A 23581-nucleotide genomic window follows, 5' to 3' on the forward strand; every position below is an offset into this window, starting at 1 on the left:
TCTCTTTTCAGGTTTTCTTTTATATGTATGTCAACGGTACCCTTAGTTTTCTCACTTCTATATCTTTTTAGGCCTTTTTGCAGAAAATAATTATTTCTTTTTTATTCACTTTTCCTTTTTTTCAGGTTTTCAATACTTTTTACTGATTTTCACTGTTGATTTTATAGGTTTTTTGTTTTTTGGTTTTTGCCATCACTCTATTTGTGTGCACTTAACAATTTGTTCCTGTTTTTTTTCGTTTTTAACACTGGTTCATTTTCCTATGGCACCGATAGGACCATGTTTAAAAGTTCACTAGCCACTCGAATTTGCTTACGGAGGGCAACTTACTAGGTGGGTTGGCTACTTACGCCCTTTTATCACCCTTCCACTAAATAATTAACACGGCACACGATTTTAAATAATAAAACGGTTTATAATATTTATTTAATATTAATACGTGCACAACTAACTTTCTTTGGAAGAATACTTTTCTTGGTTTTAATTTAACCTTCAAAGTGCACAAAATCAAATTAACAAACGTTTTGTGGAGTAGAAAAAAAATATAAAGGTTTCACCGCGCGCTCAACGACAACTGACCAACTCCGTTTTGCCGCTGACCGCTGAGCCTTTGGTTTTTTACTTCTTTACGTATGTATATGTACATATGTATACCTAAGGTACGTACATGACAAAGAAGCGGTATTCTTCCAATTTGATTTAATATATTTTGCATTAGGGCGTTCGCATTTATGATATACAATTTTTAGGTGAGTATGAATTTAGGGTAAGTATATGTATATATGTATTTTACTTCATTAAATTAATTCATTGACTGTGTATACATACATATATGAATAGTTAATTATTATAGAATTCAGGTAAGTATAACAGTAGATTTACATACTTATATAAAATTTGAAAATTGTATTTTGGAATTCAATTAAATTTTCTTCCTCCATGTCTTCAACACTACTACTTCTGCTACCAAAACTTAGATATTTCAGTATTTTCGCACTGAAAACGTATACTGCGATAATTTTAAAGTATTGAATTGCAGAGCCCACCCAACTAACATTAGGAGGCGATACTGACCAAATCAGTAAATTTTGAAAAATTTGTGAAGAACTTAAACAGGAAATGAATTTTTTTGATTAGAGAAATATAGTAACTGAGCACCCGAGTATTTACTGCCCTATTTTTTTTTTTTTTTTTAATTTTTTCTTTTCTTTTTGTGAAGAGTTTGAACGACAATAAAAAGTTTTACGTAAACGAAAACTGCCGAATCGGTTATTTTGCGGCAGTATTTTTGGTACATTGGAAAAGTTTACCACTACCAACAGTTTCTTTACTTAAAGTCCGCGCACTGGTATAAGCATACCAGCGGCAAAGGCAGAAACGAAAAAATACTCGCGAACATTGATACATACCCATGTATATAACGTAAATTCCACAGAATGGAAGCAAACGGTAGATTGCTTCATTCTTTTCATTTTACGCGTGATGGAGTAAGGTTGGCTAAGCATGGTAAGTATGGTAAATTCGTGAATTATACAATATAGAATATTAATCATATATATTTCTTTCATTTCATGTCGTTAATTAATTAATTTCTTTTATTTCTAGGTGGCTAGTTGTGTAGGACCATAAGACGGTTTTGTATTGGATTTCGTTTCAATTGTAGATATACCGGCATCGCAAAAGGGGTGCTCCAACTGCGGCGTCGGCCGCGCTGTCAGTTGTCACCCTTTTGCGATGCCCATTTAGGCATGTACTAATGGATTTTTTCTATTTTTTTCGTTGCAGATTTTGTCATGGATATTTTTTGGGGCACAGTAGATCCTAATCGTGAAATGGTGAAATGAGTTCATTTCACGAATACCCAGAACATAAACAGACTATTGCGCGCCGCTTTCGTTTGGAATGTCGATATGAACTGCAGCATCTTGGAGCTGAAGAACAGATAATACGTTTGTTAGAGAAGTTTATACTAAGAAGTTTATACTAAAAACAGATTAAAATACTGAATGAATTTCAAGATATGCACCCTTCTTCGTTTGCACGTTTTGTTCCCATAGCTTTAGATTTTAGCTTTGAACATGTCTTCCATGAACGTGCACGTTTAATATTTACTGAAAACGTAATAAATTTCATCAATTTTGCAATACACTGCATTAACCTTATGAGAGGAATTATGATGTGCTGCGCTTATGCAAACGCTGCAACTACTGGTGACCTACTAGTGGCTGAGCCTAATCCTGCTCCACGTATAGCACTCTCGGATTTTTTTCACAAATGAGCGACTGTGTTATATTTGCGATAAAATTATAACTCATTACTTTTTGTTAACGCAAATGGAGCTTGACCAGTGGGTTGAGGATCCCGCGGCGTTTGCACAAATGATAGTGGGGAGAGCTGGAAGTATGCTCTCCGACCTTGCATTGAATCGTTTTTCCTCACATGTTTTAGCCAATATCAGACACAAATGACTTCCGAGGTAGTCAAGTATATTCGCAAAGCTCAGCAAATCGTTTTGTCTCCCATATCTGATCTTACAGATATACTTTTAAAATATGCCATATATAATGCCACAGGATTGGCTTCATTTAATTTTTTCTATGATATCGACTTTGATTCATGGTTTAGTAATCAACTATTGTCCGAACTGCGAATAGAAAGTGACAGCTTTCGTATACTTCGTCGTCGTATTATTTGGTTGGTTGCGGAATGGTCGGCAGTAAAATTTTCACGAGATCTGCGTCCATTGGCATACGAAGCATGCTTACATTTACTTCGACCAACTGAGGATATGTCTATACGTCTAGCAGCATCTCGAACGCTATCCACATTGATTGGTGACTTCGAGTTTGCGCCAGAAGCTTTTCTTTGCTATCTGGAACCAGCGTTCAACGCACTATTTGTGCTGTTGGGGGAGGCGAGAGAATGTGACACTAAAATGAATGTACTGACAATAATGTCTTGTATTGGGGAGAAAATGAGCGATCACATTGAACCGCAGGCAGATAACCTTATATCATATTTGCCAATTTTATGGAAGGAAAGTGAAGATTATAACATGTTAAGATGTGCTATAATTTGTACGCTGCAGCAGATAGCCAAAGCATCACGTGATATACCAGAATCTATGAAAGCATTTCTATACAATGTTATACAGCTTAGCACTGACCTTCAGGAACCCTCGCATATATACCTCATCGAAGAAGGTTTGGCGCTCTGGGTTGCCGTTGTGGAGAATTCAACCGTTGTGTCGCCCCAGCTACTAGCATTATGTAAACATCTGTTACCTATAATAGAAATGTCTTCAGAGAACTTGCGTATTGTGTTGATTCTTATCCAAGCTTATATCCTGTTAGACGCACGAACATTTCTTGAAAGGTATGACCTGGATTTCGTGCAATTTTGTACACGAATGTTTGATGATTTGCGACCGGAGGGCGTAGCTTTGATGCTTAAGGTATTCGAGACTTGTTTAAAATCGGATCCAATTTTTGGATTGGAACTGGTACGACCTGCCTTACCTTACATTTTTAAACAAGTGTACCTGGATAAAGAGTTCCCAATGTTAGTGTCAATGTATTTGATGATGGTTGCGCGGGTGTTGCTTATAAGTCAATCTGTGTTTACCGCAGTTTTACAGGAATTGCAACTACCGAATGCATTAGAGACTATACTTGATGTATGGATACGTAAGATGCCATTGGTAACAGAAATTGAAAAGCGAAAACTCTTCGTTTGCATCTGTATTTACCAATAATCCAATATTGGTAGAACGTTTTTCAGGTATAATGCAAAATATTGGAGACGCACTTATGGATGTGATGCGAGAAGAAAACGAGGAAGTGGATAATAGTGTAGAAAGCGTAGAAAATTTACCACTCCGTCCAGCTGGCGAGAAGCCAATGAAATTTTGTGATTCGTTGTTTTTCCTTGATGAACGAGATTTGGATACAAGTAGTTACTGTATACTCGACGGTTTCGATTATAAGACTTATCATTACGATCGTTGCAGACAATTGTCTCTCAAAGACCCAGTGCATAAAATTGTGCTAACAGAATATTTGGAATGGCAATTGAATTCTTTACGTATCCAAATGGGTGAAGATTCTTATCAACAGCTGATGCAGTCCGTTTATCCAGGTGTGTTAGAAAAGATCGGGCAGTTTATTAATCTTAATTTGAATTTTCAACTTAATTGAAAATATATATAACTTGTGAATTTCTTACATAATCATATTATGTAATACATGAATAGCCTTTTATTCAAGGCCAGCGAAGCGAGTTACTAATTTTTTACTTGATAAGAAATAAATTAATAGCTGCTACATACGTTTGTAAGTATATCTCTATGCTAATCTTAAACTAAAAAAGACTTACTGGAACAGGTGCTTTGTAAATAAAGATAGCGAATGCGAACGCCACGAACTGAACGTACATACACGCACGATTAGTCTATGGTCATATTGAAATCGGCCAGATATTTTGAAAAATATGCTAAATCCGTTATATGAACCCAATTCAAATGTCATTTGGCCTAGTATTGCGCCAATCTCACTGGAGCTTTGGAGGAAACTGTATATGCGTTGGATAATTGAGCATACAGAGAACTTGAATGTGGACCTGACCGAGAGTATTCAGAAGTTCACAACCCACGTCATACAACATGGGGTAAACATAAAAATGTTGAAGGACGGGATGAATATTGAGGCGCGGCATGTAAAGCGTAAAACACTGTCACAGTATTTAGATACGGACTTTTTGAAGCGTGAACGCAAGTGCATGGAACAGCACACCAAAAAGGTCGTGTCAGTGAATCGCAAACAGAGGCCATTTCACGCATGTGGAATGATTCACGTACACATATGTCATGGTCAAGCACAATAGCTTACGGTTAGTAGTTTTGTAGTCTAACATATATATCGTCGGTGAAAGCTCCAACCACCTGTTCTTGCTGTATTCTTTGAGTTGTTGAAGTGATTATATAAAATCGCCTCCAAGACTGTCGGTTTACTACCGGACTATGGGATTATTTCCACTTTTGGTATTAAGGTCCATCTATGGTAGAAAACTTTTTATATGTGGTTTGAGCTTTCATAGACGATATAAACGTATTTACATAAATGAATAGGTGCGATGGAAAACCTCATATTTCCTTTTCAACAAAATTAGGGGTCATTTGCTTCATAATAAAATACGTGACGCTTATGTGCATCCACAACTCATTGCGGACGTTATGAAACCAGTGAGAACTGATGAAATCATGGATCAGGAAGCACCAAATTTATCCGGTGGTGGACCGAGTCACAACACGCAACGCTCAATCAGTGAACAAAAGAGGGTGAGTTTAGAACTTGACTTACTACTAATGTATATGCCCACATAGTACTATATGTATACGCATCTAGGTTTGCATTTTAACTTATTTTATAATTTTTTGCCAGTTTTTCTCACAAAAGTTTTTGTTTTCGCTAATTTTTCGATTTTTTTTTTCATTGGAAAACTCAAAATTTATGAGTAGAAAAGATTTTGGGTGATGGGATGAATTTTTTTTAAAAATTCAGTTGGCCGAGTGTTTTTGACCGAGTGCAAATGCATTATGTGGCAGATCCTGGATCTGCGTTAGGGTTCTGGTGTCCTCGCTCTGGGGAGTGAGTGAATTTGGGTTTGATTTTTTTGTTGAAAATTTAAAAATTTTAATGGGCCGGCGCATGCCTCCGTTTTCTGTGGCAGATCGGTTCGCCCTTCTGCGGTAGGTTTTTCTGTTGTCCTCGTTATGGGATAACGAGTGAATTGGGGTTGCTTCTTGAAAATGGTAAATAAAATAGGCCGAAGGCCTTTATGTTCTTTGGCAGATAGCGGGTCTGCATTAGGTTATTGGTTGGCCTCGTTCCGGGTGAACGAGGGCTGGGGTTGATTTTTGGAAAATGTAAAGACGAGGTTGATTTTTTTGGTGAAATGAGGTATGTGGAAGAACGAAGGGGTTGTTAAGCGGAGCTGGTGGTCCCATCACAGTCTGTCTCCGTGGGAAGAAGGATCAGTTTGACCAAAGGTCGTCTGACTTGACCCTTCTCGGTTCTGAGGTCGACAACACGTACTCGGCTATCTTCGCCGGGGTGTACGTTGACGACTCTACCTAGCCTCTACTCGTTTGGAGATAAGTTGTCCTCTTTGAGGACAGCGAGGTCTCCCACTTTTATATTTTCTTTGGGATTCTTCCACTTCACTCGTTTTTGAAGTTCGGATAAATATTCGGTTTTCCATCGCCGGCAGAAGGTTTGATGGAGGGCCTTGAGCTTCTGCCATCTATTTATCATGGAGGCAGGACTTTCGTTCGCATCTGGTTCTGGTGGCACCAGAAGATGGCTGCCAGTTAGGAAATGCCCTGGGGTTAGTGGCTCCAGGTCTGTTGGGTCATTGGACGCCGGGCTGAGAGGCCGTGAATTTAGGCATGCCTCGATCCGGCACAAAAGGGTTTGGAACTCCTCCATGGTATATTTATGGAGAGAAGCGACCTTTTTGAAGTGGCTTTTGAAGCTCTTCACTCCCGCTTCCCACAGGCCGCCCATATGTGGAGCGGCGGCGGGAATAAAATGCCAGCTTAATGCTTGATGGCTGTACTTTGAGACTGTTTTGTCTCGGCTTTCGGCCAGAAAGGCTTTAAATTCGGATCGTAAAGATCTTGATGCTCCGACAAAGTTTGTACCATTGTCGGAGTAGACGTTCTCGGACATCCTCTTCTCGCGATAAAACGCGAGAAGGCTGCGAGAAAGCATGGGGTGCTGAGGTCACTAGTGGCCTCTAAGTGAATGGCCTTAGTGGAGAAACAGACAAAAAGGCATACGTAGCCTTTTGACAGTCGACATCCTCTACCGCGGTAGCTTTTGATGTCGAAAGGCCCCGCAAAGTCTACCCCGGTATTGGTGAACGCGCGGGTAAAAGTAGTCCGTTCGCAGGGAAGGGTACCCATAAGTTGGGACTGTGCCTGCTTTCGATGAATAATGCAGGTTTTGCAATTGTGGATGACGGCTCTGATCATGGTCTTGATATTCGGTATCCAGTATTGGGTTCGGATGAGACGGAGCATGAACTGGTTCTCGCCATGAAGGGAGTCATGATGAGCCATCATAACTGTAAGGCGAGACAGCCTACAATTGTAAGGCAATTTGTTCGGATGACGCTCGTTGTATGACATGTCTTTTGACGACCCTAGACGCCCCCCTGTTCTAATAATATCATCTTTGTCGATATATGGGTTGAGTGACAGTATTTCACTCTTTCGATCGATATGTTCCCTATTTTTCAATTTTAAATATTCTGTCCCGTAAAACTGTTTCTGGCAGACTCGTATTGAGTCGTTGCCTTAATCTCATCGGCTGAGATTATACACGCTTTTTCGTGGAACGAGGCTTTTGTTCTTGGGTGAGTTCTTTTATAAAACCTAACATAGGATAAAGCCCTGGGCAAATTTGAGAATCGGTCGAGAATATCTACATGATATACCCTTGTCGTGGCATATGTTTGTGCCCTCTTCTCCTCAACGGACGTTTTATAGTCGGGCTCTTGTGCAGGCCAGTAGGAATTGTCTTCTTGCAGCCAAGAAGGTCCCTGCCACCACAACGAATTATTGACCAACTCTGATGCAAGTAGTCCTCTGCTTCCTAGATCCGCTGGATTAGATTCCGAGTCCACGTGAAGCCAGTCCTTGCTACCGACCATATCGATGATCTTAGTGATTCGGTGTGCGACGAAGGTTGACCAGGAACAGGGCGGCTTTCTTATCCATGCTAGTACGATGGTTGAATCCGTCCAGAGGTGAACTTTTGATGGTCCCAGATGAATGTTTCGGAATATTGATTCCATGATTTCTGCAAGCAGCACGGCGCCGCAGAGTTCTAAACGTGGTAGCGAGATGGTTTTCACTGGATCTACTCTGGTTTTTGCTTAAAGTAAGTGTATGAAAACCTGATCGTCTCTTTTCACGCGCATATATACCGCTGCCGCATATGCTTTCTCGGAAGCGTCACAGAAGCCGTGGATTTCTATGTCGTCTTCCGGTGGAAAATTTACCCACCGCGGTATCCTAATGTTATCTATTTCGCTATAGTGTTGGGTGAAATTTTCCCACCGTTCTAAGGTAGTTGGGGGTTGGACAGGTTCATCCCACCCGGTGCCCTATAACCAGATATTCTGCGTTAGTATTTTTGCCACTATGACCATTGGTGCAAACCAGCCTAAAGGGTCGAAAAGCTGGCTATAGCGGATAGGATTGCGCGTTTTGTGATGCTCTCGCCGTTCTCTAAAGCTCCTGCTGTAAAGTAAAACATGCCTGAGTGCGCGTTCCATCGTATTCCGAGTGCCTTCACCGAGCTAGTATGTATGTCGACAACGTTTTATCTGGAGGACATACAATAGCGTCAACCGTTAGAGCAAGAAACGAGATTCGCGAAGCATTACACTCAGCTGGCTTTCCATTGCGCAAGTGGACATCAAATTGTGAGGAAATCCTTCAGGACATCCCCAAAACGGATCTGCTCAGAGAGGACTTTCAAACGCTAGAAAGTCCTCTCTGAGCAGATCCGTTTTGGGGATGTCCTGAAGGATTTCCTCACAATTTGATGTCCACTTGCGCAATGGAAAGCCAGCTGAGTGTAATGCTTCGCGAATCTCGTTTCTTGCTCTAACGGTTGACGCTATTGTATGTCCTCCAGATAAAACGTTGTCGACATACATACTTTCTCGTAATATACCCGATGCTATTGGGTGCGTATTTTCTACATCATCAGCCAATTGTAGAAGTGACCGCATCGCGAGGTAGGGGGCGCAGTTTACACCAAAGGTGACAGTCTTTAGTTCGTAAAGACTGATGGGTTCGTTGGGGGATGTTCGATGGACAATTCTTTGAAATTTGGCGTGATTATCGGTCACCCAAATCTGCCTATACATCTTTTCTATGTCACTATTAAAGACAAAGCGATACAGTCGCCAACGTAAAATTAAAATAGGCAAGTCTGCTTGGAGTACTGGACCTGGGTGGAGTATGTCGTTTAGACTAATGCCATTTGCCGTCGTACTTGACGCGTTGAAGACGACGCGCACCTTGGTAGTGGTACTTTCCGCCTTTACAACGGCGTGGTGGGGCAGGAAATAATTATCCGAATCGTCGGATGGTATGTTATTCTTAATTTTTCTCATATGTCCAAGTGTTTCGTATTCTGACAACACCCGAACATACTCTTTTCCTAGCTCTTGGTTTTTCAGTAATCGTCCCTCATTTCTGAAGAATTGTGAACATGCGCGCTTTAGGGACGGTCCTAATGCAATTTTCTCAGGGTAATCCTGCCTGAATGGTAGCGAAACTGTATATCTTCCACTTTCATCACGTTTTGTTGTGTCCTTAAATAATTGTTCACAAGCTTTCTTCTTCATTAAGCATTTTGTTTTTGGGAACATTTTCTATCTCCCAGAAAGCTTTTAATTGGTTGTCCAATGCAACCTCGTTATAAAATGACATGATGCTCTTCGTTGGACTCGGTGCTTCGATGCGACCGGTTAGTATCCAACCGAACACTGTCTCTTGGGCCAAAAGTGTATTTAGTACATTCTTTTTCAGACCGCTCAGTATAATTTGGGGATATATGTCTCCTCCGAGTATGGGGTCTACGTCTTCGTTGATGTAGAACCTTTTGTCTGCCAACACCAAGTCTGGGAATGCCTGCATAGTCTTGGCGTTGATATGGCAGAATGGAAGATTCCCAGTGAGTTTGGCTAGGACTAGAACGGGTGTAGTCAGGCTGAAGCAGGCATCCACTGGTGAACGTAATTCAATTTTGGATGCCTCTTTCACCTGAGCTGACACCGCATTTGTGATGCCTGAAACCTGGGCATGTATTTTCCTCGCTGGCAAATTGATTCTGCGTTTCAGTCTTTCTGTTATAAAGGAACATTCAGACCCAGAATCAATTAATGCCCGCGCGGAGAAGTCGGTACCATTATGGTGAATATGTACGCGAGCAGTTCCTAATAGCACACCTGTGCTGGAATTCGTATGACAGGATGTCACATTTTTGTTCCCGTTTGAACCTGGTTTTTCTGATTCCTGTCTCGCTAATGCCTGTCTAGAAGTAGAGGGCCTATTATCGTAGGAGTGTTGGGGCGGGTTGTAGGTGGTGTTTTTCTGTAGGGTATCCGCATGCAGGAGCGTATGGTGACGAGAGTGGCACGTATTGCAGTTGTAGGAACTGGTGCATCTGGTCACTGTGTGTCCTGGGGATAGACAATTCAGACAACCACTTGTAGATTTTATGAATTTAATCCTTTCTGGAGGGGTTAACTCGTAAAAGCGCGAACAGTTGCGTAAACTGTGTTCAGGGGATTTACACATTTTACAAATTGATTTTATTGTTTGCTTGGATACTTTCGTTTGAAAAGCACCAAGTCTTTTCGTAGGGGTTTCTGACGATTGTCGCGACGCGTTTGGTTTTTGCACTTTCGAAGTGGCATGCCCTGTAAAACCAGACACTGTTTCAAGTGTCTGAAACCGATTAGACAGGAATTTATCCATATCCTCCCACTTGGATATGTCCATTTTATGGTCTATACTTTGCTCCCAAAGAGCCAGCGTGCTCTCTGGTAACTTGGTTGAGCATAGATTGGTCAGGATTGCATCCCAATTGGAAGTGTCAATTTGGTGGCATTTGAGGGACGAAATACAATTATTTATATCATTTTGCAGCTTTTTTATTGAACTGCCACACTCACTTTCTACCTTTTTTAAGTTGAATAAAATTTGTAGTTGTTTGTTGACTAAGATACGTTTGTTTTCGTATCTTTCACACAAGTTTTTCCAGGCCATCTCGAAACCTTCATTTGTGAGAGGGCATTTTTTACGATATCTTTTGCTTCGCCCTGCGTTTTGTTGTTGAGATGGAATAACTTTTCCACCCCTTTCAAACTAGAATTGTTTATATATATTGCCGTGAACAGGTCGCGAAAAGTTGGCCAAGACAGATAATCCCCTTTAAAAACTTCCGTGTCGCAAGCAGGGAGGCGAATTTTATGCCCATGAGGTTCTTGCTCAGGGTTGACGTTCTTTTCATCCTTCTTGTATTTTTCTGCCTCAGCAGATATAGTTGCTAAGCATCGCATGTAGATTGCGTATGCTCCTTTTTGCTTCTTTCTGATCGCCATAGCGTCATCCGCTGACACCTCATCAGATCCCAATAGCGAATCAAACGCAGACTTTACCTTCTTCCACAAGAGCCGCAACTCTTCCTGCTGTATTGCAAGGGTGTGTTTGCTATGGTTGCTCTCCGGAATAAGGCTGTAATCTTTATCAAACTATGCGATTGATTCTGCTAAACGGATGTAGGTTTCCATTGTTTTATTTACGTTTATTAACGAGAAAATTGCCGATTATAGAAATCGACCTCTTCAGAGTTAAAATGCCTGCCCAGACCTAAATAAAAACTATTGAACTTCAAGTTTATTATTTATTTTGTTTATTGCAGACTTTTTGTCTTGGTAGCGACAACGAAAAGGGTTTATTTTATGGACTTTTTGTCACAGCAGCGACAACCAAAAGGGTTTATTTTTGAACTTTTCTGTCTCAGTAGCAACAACAAAAGGGGGGACCACTCGCCACGTCCACAGATAAATGAGTGTATTGTGAACAAATGAAAAAGTGCGTGCGATATTGCTAATGAAAATCGAAAAATAACCGGAAAAAGTGAAGAAAGAAATAAATGTTTTACAAGAAGTGAGCGCCTGAAGTAATTTAATTGGAATTAATGTGTTTTTGATGTGCAAAAAAAACAACAACAAATCAACAAATCGTGTGGAAAGTGAGGTTAGGTTAACCTCTTCCTTGTGTTGTGTCTGGAAAACCTTACCACTGGTGGGGGGATAGCCCAGATAATCACAAGGATCGAAATAAAATTAATAAACCAAGTGATTTAATTTTTGAAATTGGAAAGAAAAAAAATGGTGCTCACTAAATAACTTCACTTTTTCACTTCTTTTTTGATTTTAATTTTTTCGCGCACTACGGGTCTTTTTTTTTATTTATTTTGCAAAAAAAATAACACTCAAAAAAAAAATGGCAAGAAATATAACACTTACTTCATATTATTTGTTTTGGTGTGGATCTGGTGGTTCTGCTCAGATGTGCTGTAGAAGTCCTTTGACAAAAAAATTTGTAGGCAGATGTGCTGTGGCTCTGGTCACTTGTATATAATATAATCCCACTTTTCTCGTTGTTTGGCTGCTGCGGCAAATGCTTTTATAATCTTTGGCAACAATTTTTCTTATGATCAAAATATGATGTGCAGGTTGATATGTGGACTGTATATATATAAAAAAGGTGCTTTCAGTTCCTGGTGAGGAGGACCAATGTTCGGCCTGAGTGCGTCTGGAACCGGCAGTGGGTAGGCGCACACGGGTCGATCTCGGGTTGATAGTGCGCTCAAAAGAAAGTAAAAGAACAAAACGCAAAGAGGATTTCCTCGATATAAAATAATGTTTAATTCCAAAGTGAAAAGAAAAATATACAATAGGTATAATGTTACCTTAACTTACAAAATGCTGGCGGTGATGATCCTGGGCAATGTGAACTGCTTGGCGGTCTATCGAGAAAGAGGCCGGTTATCCCGTTGAGGACAACCGCTAAGCCGCGAAAAAGTCCTCTGGTGTTAAGGAGGGGAAAGGCCACACATACGTGCATGGGTGCTGACAACCTGCACACACACACGTGCATGTGTATGAAACGCATGTATGGGTATGAAACGCATGCATGTGCATGCATGCACACAAATGTAGGCGTGAGTGTGGGTGGCTGGAAATATTATTAAAACATTAGGGAGGGGCGCCGTCAATCAGGTAAAAGTTAGGCATTGGGCCTAAACAATTACGAAGCACTTATAGATTTACTAATAGATAAGTATTGCAGCAAAAGACCATATAGATGAACGATCGAAGATAGGAAGGAATTAGAACAACAAATTTCAAAATTATTAGAGAAAAATCCTATAGAAGAGTCGTATAGTCCATTCGCTGCTCCAGTAACATTGGCTTTTAAAAGAGAGGAAAACAAGAAAACAAGGCTATGCATAGACTTTCGCGATTTAAATAAAATTGTAGCTCCTCAATCACAACCATTTCCATTAATGGAAGACTTGATAGATAAGACACTGTAGATTTTTCTCAACGCTTGATATAAACTCAGCGTTTAGGTCAATTCCATTACGAATCGAGGATAGGCAGAAAACAGCTTTTGTGACACAAGAAGGTCATTTTCAATGGACATGTTTACCTTTTGGCTTAAAAACATCGCCAGCAATTTTCCAGAGAATTCTAAGTAATATAATAAGAAAACACAAACTCACAGAATTTTCATTTAATTATATAGACGACATTCTGATTTTTCAAAATCCTTCCCGGAACATATAAAACATTTGTCACTTCTGCTGGAAGCAATATCTAAGGAATGCTTTAGGTTAAAACTATCGAAATGTACTTTTGCAGCAGATTGCGTTAAGTATTTAGGTTATATCATTAAAATGAATACTATTAGTCCCTTAAAAGATAATTTAATATCAATTCGAGAGTTTCCTACGCCAAAAACATGGAAAAATGTTAGACAGTTTTTAGGAAAAATAATTTTTAACAACAAACACATACCGGAATTTTCCATCATATTGGATCCTTTACATAACTTACTCAGGAAAGGTCAAGACTTCGTATGGTCAGAAAAATGCCAGAAATCATTTGAAGATATGAAAAGATTACTTTGTTCCCAACCTATTCTAGCCATTTTTGATCCAAACTTACCTATACACAGATACACCGATGCGAGTATGCTAGGAATTGGAGCTGTTTTAAAACAACCCCAAGAAAATAATGAAGAAAAGCCAGTAGCATATTTTTCAAAAAAACTAAATGAGGCGCAAAAAAGGAAAAAAACAATATATCTGGAATGCCTTGCAATAAAAGAAGCTGTAAAATGTTTGGCAAAACCGGCATATAGGAAGAAAATTCGTAGTTTTATCACATCATAAACCTTTAGAAAAACTGAATATAAGAGCTAGAACAGATGAAGAACTTGGGGGTTTAACATATTACCTTTCCCAATATGATCTTGAAATTAAATATTCACCAGAAAAATATAACTTAGAAGCAGATTGTTTAAGTAGAAATCCAGTATTAGATCCGTATGAAGATAATGATGAAAACCTCAAAATAGTAAATTTACTAACGCTAGAGGACACACAAAGAGATCAAGAGGAAACTGTACAGTTAAGAAACATTAGAGAAAATCTCAATTTAAAAAAAAACATATATTTCAAAAGTTGTAAATCGTTAAAAAATTTTAGTAACAGAGTCGTTTAGCATGAAATTAATAAAAAAAATACATGAATATTACTGTCATATAGGAAAAAAACAAATACAAGATAAAACCAGACCATTTTATACAGCAATAAATTTAACCAAAAATATAATTGGGTGGTTCACGATCTACAAAAAAATACTTACACTTGTTAGTGGACCACTTCACGCGATATGCCTATATTTTGACATCTAAAACTCAAAACTCGAGTGATTTTATAAAATTGATCAAAAAGGTGTTAGAAAACCATGAAATAGGAATGATATTAGCGGACCAAAATCCGGCCATTAATTCTATGGAGCTTAAAAGAGTTTTAAAAGAAAATCACATACCAATTGTCTTCACGGCGGCAAACGCTCTATTCTCTAAGGGCTTAAATGAGGACTTAACCAAACGTTGGTAAATAAAATCAGATGTAGAATGAATGACGAAAACCAAAAATTAGCATGGACAACAGCGGCTCATGAATGTGTTAAAAGTTATAATGATAACGCGATTCAGTTCTAAATATTTATTAGAAGGAAAGGATACTACTTTAGTAACAAATGAATTAAAACATGCGAAAACAACAAATGATCTTGAACAAGATAGAAATAAAGCATTTGAAAATAGTATAAAATCTCATAACTATAATAAGATAAGATTTGATGAAAACCGGAATCATCATATATTCGAGGTAGAAGATCATGTATATATTCAAAATGGAAATCGCTTAAATAGAAACAAATTAGATGAACTCAAGCTTTAAATGTCGTTTCTCTTTTATAGGTAAATAAATTAAGTATATTACTGTAATTAAAATGGAATGTTAATAATATAAAACACTCTTTTATAGAGAAACTCAATTAAGTTTGTACATTTGTTGCTGTTTGGTGGATACATTTTATACACACATTACATGAATATATGTACATTTTTTTGTAAGTATTAGTGTAAATAGGTATTCTAGTATATAGGAAATATTTCTATAAAAGAACCAATTTTTGTCAAATAAAGAATTAATTCCATTCGATCACTTGATTGAAGCAATACATAAATAGTTGTGTTTTTAAAGTTATTACACTAATTTACTGAAGACTTGCCCGGAAAAGGTATCATCCAAAATTTAATACTTTTGTAGTACTCGTAAATACTGACAAATAGAGGTGCTGAATAAGTGAGGTTATGTGCTTAACTTCACCTTTATTATTACACTAGCCTTTACCCGCGCCCAGTCCGCAAGGAGAAAATAAAATACATGGGCTATTCACGTTAGCCTGCTTATCAAGTTATCTGTTTAAAAATTATTTTTGCCTAATGTATTTTATTTTTGTAATAGAGTAAAAAAAAAGAATTAAATGTGCTGATAAACTGAAAACGACGTGAATAGTAAAATACAATTCTTCGAATTAAAAAAATACATTTTGTTTTTAAGTTAAAATAATTGATATGACAAGGGTGAAGGAATTACTATTCATAGGACAAAGGAGTGAAACTATAATTAGCCAAAACCCAAGATAATTTTTTACATGAAAATAATTTTGCCTTTTCGGCTATTTAGATGGTTAAAATAATACAAAAATTGTAATTATAGTTATGACAGTTCGCTATAGGATTCATTTAAAAAAATCAAAATCGTACGAAAAAGTTATGTTAGATATTAAGAATAAAACATACCGACTTTTAACTACGAATAATATGCTGCAAATCCATGGCCATAAAAGCTCATAACTTGAAAACACATGTGTGCTTAACCACCGGTTTCGCAGAGTCCTTAAATGATTCCGGAGGGGTCCCAAAATGATACAGACATAGTCCCGAAAAATTTCGTAATGACCCCGATGGGATTCCGGACGGGTCCAGATATAATCTCCCAGGAGTATCTAAATTATTTCTGAAATGATCCCGTACACCATCCAGAAATGATGCCGAAAGGGTCCCCAAATGATCCCGAAATTTTCCCAAACAAGGCGAAAAATTACCCTGACGTCATCCCGGACCAATCCCGGAATTCATTCAAAAATGTTCCCGTAAGGGTCCCAAAATTATACCAAAATAGTCCTGAAAAAGTTCCGAAATAGTCACGAAAATGTCCGAAATTACCCTGACGAAATCCTAGACGGATCCCGTAAACCATTCAGAAATGATGCCGGAAGGATCCACAAATGATTGACGGGATCCCGGACGGATCGCGAAAATCATCCAGAAATGATGCCAGAAGGGTCCCAAAATCATCCCGAAATAGCCCCAAAAACTCCCGAAATTATTCTAGCGGAATCCCGAAAACCATACAGAAATGATCCCTGAAGGATCCCCAAATGATCCCGAAAAAGTACCAAAATGACACTGATGGGTACCCGGACGGATCCCAAAAATCATCCAGATATGATGCCGGGAATGTCCTCAAATGATCCCCTAATAGTCCCGAAATGACCCTGACGGGATCCCGGACGGATCCCGAAAAACAACCAAAAATGATTTCGAAAGGGTCCCCAAATGATCCCGTATTAGTTGATAAAAAGTCCCGTAATGACAATGACGGGATCTCGGACGGATCCCGAAAACCATCTAGGAATGATGCCGGAAGGTACACCAAATGATCCCGAAATGATCCCGACGGGATACCCTACGGATCCCGCAAACCATCCAGAAATGATTCCGGAAGGGACCCCAAATGATCCCGAAAAAGTCCTGAAATGACCCCGACGGGATCCCGAACGGATCCGGAAAACCACCCAGAAATGATGCCGGAAGGACCCCAAATGATCCCGAAAAAGTCCCGAAATGACCCCGACGATATCCTGGACGGATCCCGAAAACCATCTTGAAATGATGCCGGAAAGGACCCCAAATGTTCAAGAAAAAGTCCTGAAATAACCCCGGCGGGATCCCGGACGAATCCCGAGAACTATCCAGAAATGATGCCGGAAGGGACCCCAAATGATCCCGAAAAAGTCCCGAAATGCCCCTACGGGATCCCGGACGGATACCGAAAACCATCCATAAAGGATGCCGGTGGGTACCCCAAAATGATCCCGAAATAGTCCCTAAATGGCCCAAACGGGATCCCGAACGGATACCGAAAACCATCCATATATGATGCCGGAAAGGTCCTCAAATGTTCCCCTGATAGTCCCGAAATGACCGCCGACGGATCCCGAAAACCATATAGAAATGATGCCAGAAGGTACCCAAAATGATCCCGAAAAAGTTCTAAAATGACCCGGACGGCATCCCGGCGAATCAAGAAAACCATCCAGAAATGACGCCGGAAGGAATCCCAAATGATCCCGAAAAAGTCCCGAAATGGCCCTGACGGGATCCCGAACGGATACTGAAAACCATCCATATATGATGCCGGAAAGGTCCTCAAATGTTCCCCTGATAGTCCCGAAATGACCCCGAAGGGATCCCCGACGGCTCCCGGAAACTATACAGAAATAATGCCGGAAAGGTTCCCAAATGATCCCCAAATAGTCCCGAAATGACCCTGACGGGATCTCGGACGGATCCCGAAAACCATCCAGAAATGATGGCGGAAGGGACCCCAAATGATCCTGAAAAAGTCCCGGAATAGTCACGAAAAAGACCCAAAATGACCCCGGCGGATCCCGGACGGATACCGAAAACCATCCAGAAATGATCCCGGAAGGGTCTCGATATTTATTTATTTATTTATTTATTATTTAAAGTCGACGACAAACTATGGTCGACTGCATAATATAAAAGATATATAAATATACAACTCAAAAGATAAAATTTAAGATATATCGAGCTTTCAACAATGTTATATTACAAACAAAGAAATATTAATGAACATTACTATTTAATTTCAGAATATAATAATAATAAGAAATATGAGCAGAAATAAGATCTTATGCCGAAATCTTATACTGGCGGAATGCATCAGATTCCGCTCAGCATGATTTCGGAATGCAGTGGATTCCAATCTCCCTGTTGGAATGCAACAAGATTCCAATCAGCATGTCATGGGAATCCGGCAGTGCTAAGAGTAGTGTAATGAGGATACGCCATCACAAGGCATAAAAAAGTAACATGACCTGTGTTGTTGGAATGCACCGGATTCCAATCAGCTCGATGCCTGACCCATAAGATTATACTGCCGGAATGCATACGATTCCGGTCAGTGACTCATGAAAAAGCATGTTTTTTACGTTGTTGAAATGCACCAGATTCCAATCAACACAGTACTGTCTTGTTCCTTCTTAATGATACATGTTGATAAATGTTCCTCCACCCTTAAGCGAGATAGTTCCTGTTTTTTATCGAAGGAATAAAATGCCGGCAAATTAATTTATCTTGTTTCTCTTAAATTAGATAGGCAAGTATTGCATTACGTATAGTGGCAAAAGTACATTCAAGACTGATGCAGCTATACAAGTCATTGTAGTGCGCGCACCAGATAAGAAGAGGATTATTTTTAGCAAAGTTTCGTCGACAAAGGGGTAAATTGAAAGGAACGTAGTGTCTGGATACTCTAGGGAAAACCGCAAAAAACAAGCGGCTGAGGAGGCCCGCGGAATCAATTTCTCCAATAATGAGCTTATGGATGAACAATACCCCCAGTAATATTCTCCGATTTTCCAGAGTGGGTAAGTTAATAAGAAGAAGTCTACTTCTGTATGGAGGAAGGTGGAGACTTGAGTCCCAATTAAGGTCGCGCAATGCAAATATCAAAAATTGCTTTCGAACTGACTCAAGACGCTTTATATGCTTTTGAGAAACAGGGGACCAAACGCATGAGCAATACTCGAGTATTGGACGAACCAGCGATGTGTAAAGAACCTTAGTGAGGTACGGATCATCGAACTCTTTAGCCCATCTTTTAACAAATCCAAGTAAACCCAACGCTTTGTTGGCTATAGATGAAATATGCATGTTAAAATTCAATTTCGGATCAAAAAGGACACCTAGATCATTTGCAATAGATATACGCTCCAAAGGCGTACCATCTATTACATAAGATTTCAATGCTGGCTTCACTCGGTGAAATGTCATATGCTTACATTTAGAGCAATTTAAAGCTAGTAAATTTGTTGTGCACCAACACTGGAACGAGTCCAAGTCGGCCTGAAGAAGATCCAAGGAACTCAAATCGGTAGGACAGTAAGTGTAGCAAAGTTTTACATCATCCGCATACATTATAGTATGGGAATATAATATTGTCTGTGGCAAGTCATTAATGAAAAGGGCAAAGAGCAAAGGGCCTAGATGACTTCCCTGGGGTACGCCGGAGGAAACTCCGAACGACTCCGACAGATTGCACTTGAACAGGACTTTTTGGGTCCGGTTAGAAAGATAGCTTTTCAGCCACATTAATAGGTGAAACGGAAAGCCCAGTAAATCAAGCTTATGAATAAGCAACTCGTGGTTGACGGTATCAAATGCTTTGCTGAAGTCCGTGTAGATGACATCCGTTTGCTTGTTCGCTAAAAATCCTTCCATAACTATAGAGGTGAATACAAGCAAATTTGTAGTGGTAGACCTTTGGCGAATAAAACCGTGTTGACCTGGAGATAAAAGACTAGAACACTGATATTGCAGTTGATTGGTGACAATCTGTTCAAAGACTTTAGGAATGACTGAAAGTTTAGCAATACCCCTGTAGTTTTCAACTTTTGACCTACTACCTTTTTTATGCAGGGGTATAATAAAAGACTGTTTCCAAAGTGCCGGGAATGACGCAGATCCCAGAATAGCTCAAATAATTTTAAAATAGGCTCATACATGTTTTCGGCGCAGTACCTAAGCACGCAACTAGGAACACCGTCCGGTCCCGGAGAAAAGGTGGGCTTCAAAGATTGAAGACTCTGAAGAACAATATTACCATCAATAGCAGGATTCCTAATGTAATTCCAGCTATCTAAGCGATAGGGATATTGACCGGAATGAAAACCACTAGATGAATACGTGGACTTAAAGAACTCAGAAAATAGTTCAGCAACGTCGTCATCAGTGCAAGCTTTTTTACCTCCAAAGGTTAATGAGGAAGGATACCCAGAAGTTTTCCGCTTTGAATTTACGAAACTGTAAAACTTTTTTGGATTTCTAAAAAATTGGGCTTTACAACAACTCAAGTAATTTTTATAACAAAGCTGATTAAGACGGTGAAATTTAGAACGAGCTATTAGATATATAGAGAGGTCTGCAGATGCTCCAGATTTCTTGAACCTCTTATAAAGCCTAGATTTGATGTTATTAAGTCTGATAAGTTGCCTTGAAAACCAAGGGGGCTTATTCGAACATAGGGTATAGCGAGTAGGAATGCAGGTATCAAAGAAGCTATCAAGCGTACTGTAAAATATAGAGATAGCCGAATCGACATCAGTGCAAGCATAGAGATCCGAACAATCATGGGAAGCCAACAGATCATTGAGCATAATGAAATTCGCTTTGTAGAAGCATCTAGATCGGGGACGAGACTGTACTTGAATCCTACGGGGTAGGCTGATATCAAGTGATATCTCTAGCGTAGGGTGAAGAGGGTCTTCTGGAAGGGATAAAGGTGGTATTTGCGTAAGGGCAGTACCCACCGAGCCATCCACAAATACTAAATCCAGCATTTTATTTCCACTATTTGGAACATTGTTAATCTGTAAAAGAGATGAGTCTAACAAGCAATTGAGAAACTCATGTTGAGCAGTGGGAGTTAAAAAGTTTGAATCACTTATATTAACCCAACTAACTGTTGGCAAGTTAAAGTCACCAACAACAACAAGTCGATCGTTATCTCCCAACTGCGAATGCAAATCACAGATGGCCGAGCTATGACTAGCATAAACATCCATATCCGAACGAGGTGGTATATACGAACAGCAAACAATTACGCTATAGCTACCGAATGAAAGCCTAACTGCTATGAATTCGATATGAGAGATATTGTCCAGCGAAATCAACTCAGACGATAGGTTAGATTCAACAGCAATAAGGACACCTCCCGCTCTAGAGATGCGATCACGCCGATAAACAGCATATTTATTTGAAAAAACCTCAGAATTGTAATTATCAGGCTTTAGCCAGGTCTCCGTAAAAGCTACAACTTGTGCAGAAAAGTTGAAAGAATTAAGGAAGAATGGAACAAGTTTTGATCGTAAACCACGAACATTTTGATAATTAATGAGAAGACGGGACAGATCAGCAATTACCTTTGTGTTGTTATTACTGTGTTCGTCATACCGTTTTTTGGCTGTAATAAAACAGGTTCGGCCTTCGCCTTTCTCGTGAACAAGTGAACCACAGTATGCTTGGGCCAAAAAGAGGAATCAAGTACCTTATCGAAATATTCATCTGAAAGGGATATTTTAAATGAGGAGATGTCTCTCTCATATTAAAAGTTAAATTTATACACATTGATGTTACTAGTGGGTGCAACACCAAGTTTAGAGCAAACGTAATGAGCAATGTCATTTTCGGTAAGCGAGGCGTGTAATCGGGACACAAATACAGCCCTACGAGGTGGCACGGCAGTCACCTGCAAAGGAGTAGCGGATAGCGCACCAGAGAGCTGGGAAGGTGCGGCCGTTATAGCGTTGGTTATCGAGCCCGTACTATTTTTTTCAGGTACACTTGTATCGCTAGCAATGACCCTAACGGGATTACAAATAAAGTGAAGCTAATTATAAAACCATGTTAATAAGGCAGCAGGCGCGTTGAAGCGAATTCAGAGTTACATAGAAACATCAAGGTAAAGCTAATAAAAGCGTGCTAATAAAAACAATTGATGGAGGGCGGATGGCGGGAGGAGAAGGAGAGGACCACTGCTCGTTTCCAAAATTGTTTAGATCTTGATCTGTATGTGCCAGATACCAAAAACGATTGATTTAGGAGAAAATTTATTATGAGTTATAACAATTTATAGATTTTACACCAGAGCACTATGGTTCAAAATCGAATATTGAGGAATTAAAGCCAATTATCGACTTTTGATTTTCCCAAAAAAAATAATTACCTTTTATTACACATTACTGTAGTAAATAAAAAATTTAAAAAATAATGTCTGCTGGCTACCACTTGTTTGTCAGAAAGCTTTCAACGTATTGGTTTTGATTTTTGTATTCCTAAAAAAGAATTTACTCAAATTATATAAAAATCTCAAGTGGTGATAAAAAGCTAACGAATTTGAATAAAGTGTGTTTATAAAATGGAAAATATTAATAAAGGTATGTAAAATCAGGAACAACAAACTTTTTTCTGAAACAATAATAATCTTTAATATATTTTTGAGTTTAAATAAGCCGTGTTGTGTTTTGATTTTTGTGAGTTTTTTCTGGGTTAAATAGAATATAACTAAGTTGGATCAAATAGGATCAATATAAATTATATAGGTAATTTCAGCTAATAGTGTCCTGTTGTTGTTGTTGTAGCAATGCTCGCCCCACCTAATAGCCGCGACCGATCACAAATTGTCATCAATATCCTCTAACGGGAGTCCAAGGAAACTTGCCGTTTCAACAGGGGTGGACCATAAGGAAAGGGGTGTTAGAGGCGTTGGTTCCACATTACAATTAAAGAGATGGTTGGTGTCATGTGGGGACACATTGCAAGCAGGGCATACATTTTGTATGTCGGGGTTGATTCTGGATAGGTAAGAGTTTAACCTGTTACAGTATCCAGAACGAAGTTGAGCAAGAGTGACACGCGTTTCCCTGGGGAGTATGCGTTCCTCTTCTGCGAGTTCTGGATATTTTTCTTCAAGTACTGGATTCGCCGGGCAATTCCCGACATAAAGGTCCGACGCCTGTCTATGGAGTTCACCAAGGACCTGCTTCTGTTTTTCCGCTTCATACGGCTGGGTTCTCAGGTGCCGTATTTCCTCAAAATGCTTACGGAGATGACTCCTTAGGCCCCTAGGCGGTGCTGGTTCGTCAATCAGATGTCTGTTGGGATGCCCAGGTTTCTGGGTATTCAACAGCAACTGTTTGGTCAGCATCTCATTTCTCTCCCTGATGGGGAGTATTCTCGCCTCATTATGCAGATGGTGTTCTGGGGACATAAGAAGACAGCCCGTGGCGATTCTGAGAGCAGTATTTTGGCAGGCCTGTAGTTTCTTCCAGTGGGTGGTTTTTAGGCTTGGCGACCATATGGGTGACGCGTAGCACGTGATCGGCTGGCTAATTGCTTTGTATGTGGTCAAGAGCGTTTCTTTATCTTTTCCCCAGGTACTGCCAGCAAGGGATTTGAGGATTTTATTACGGCTCTGAATTC

The 23581-nt window shown here is 39.6% G+C and overlaps 1 protein-coding gene and 1 pseudogene across 1 annotated transcript in view; one reads left to right on the plus strand and one right to left on the minus strand.

The window, feature by feature from the left end:
• Pxn (Peroxidasin) overlaps nt 1-23581 on the minus strand; it is a 1464583-nt gene that overhangs the window by 1072760 nt on the left and 368242 nt on the right. The window lies entirely within an intron of this gene.
• LOC137252829 (importin-11-like) lies at nt 1841-4196 on the plus strand (annotated as a pseudogene).

The sequence above is a fragment of the Eurosta solidaginis genome, chromosome 5, assembly GCF_040869045.1.
Source record: "Eurosta solidaginis isolate ZX-2024a chromosome 5, ASM4086904v1, whole genome shotgun sequence".
In the NCBI taxonomy this organism is placed as follows: Eukaryota; Metazoa; Arthropoda; class Insecta; order Diptera; family Tephritidae; genus Eurosta; species Eurosta solidaginis.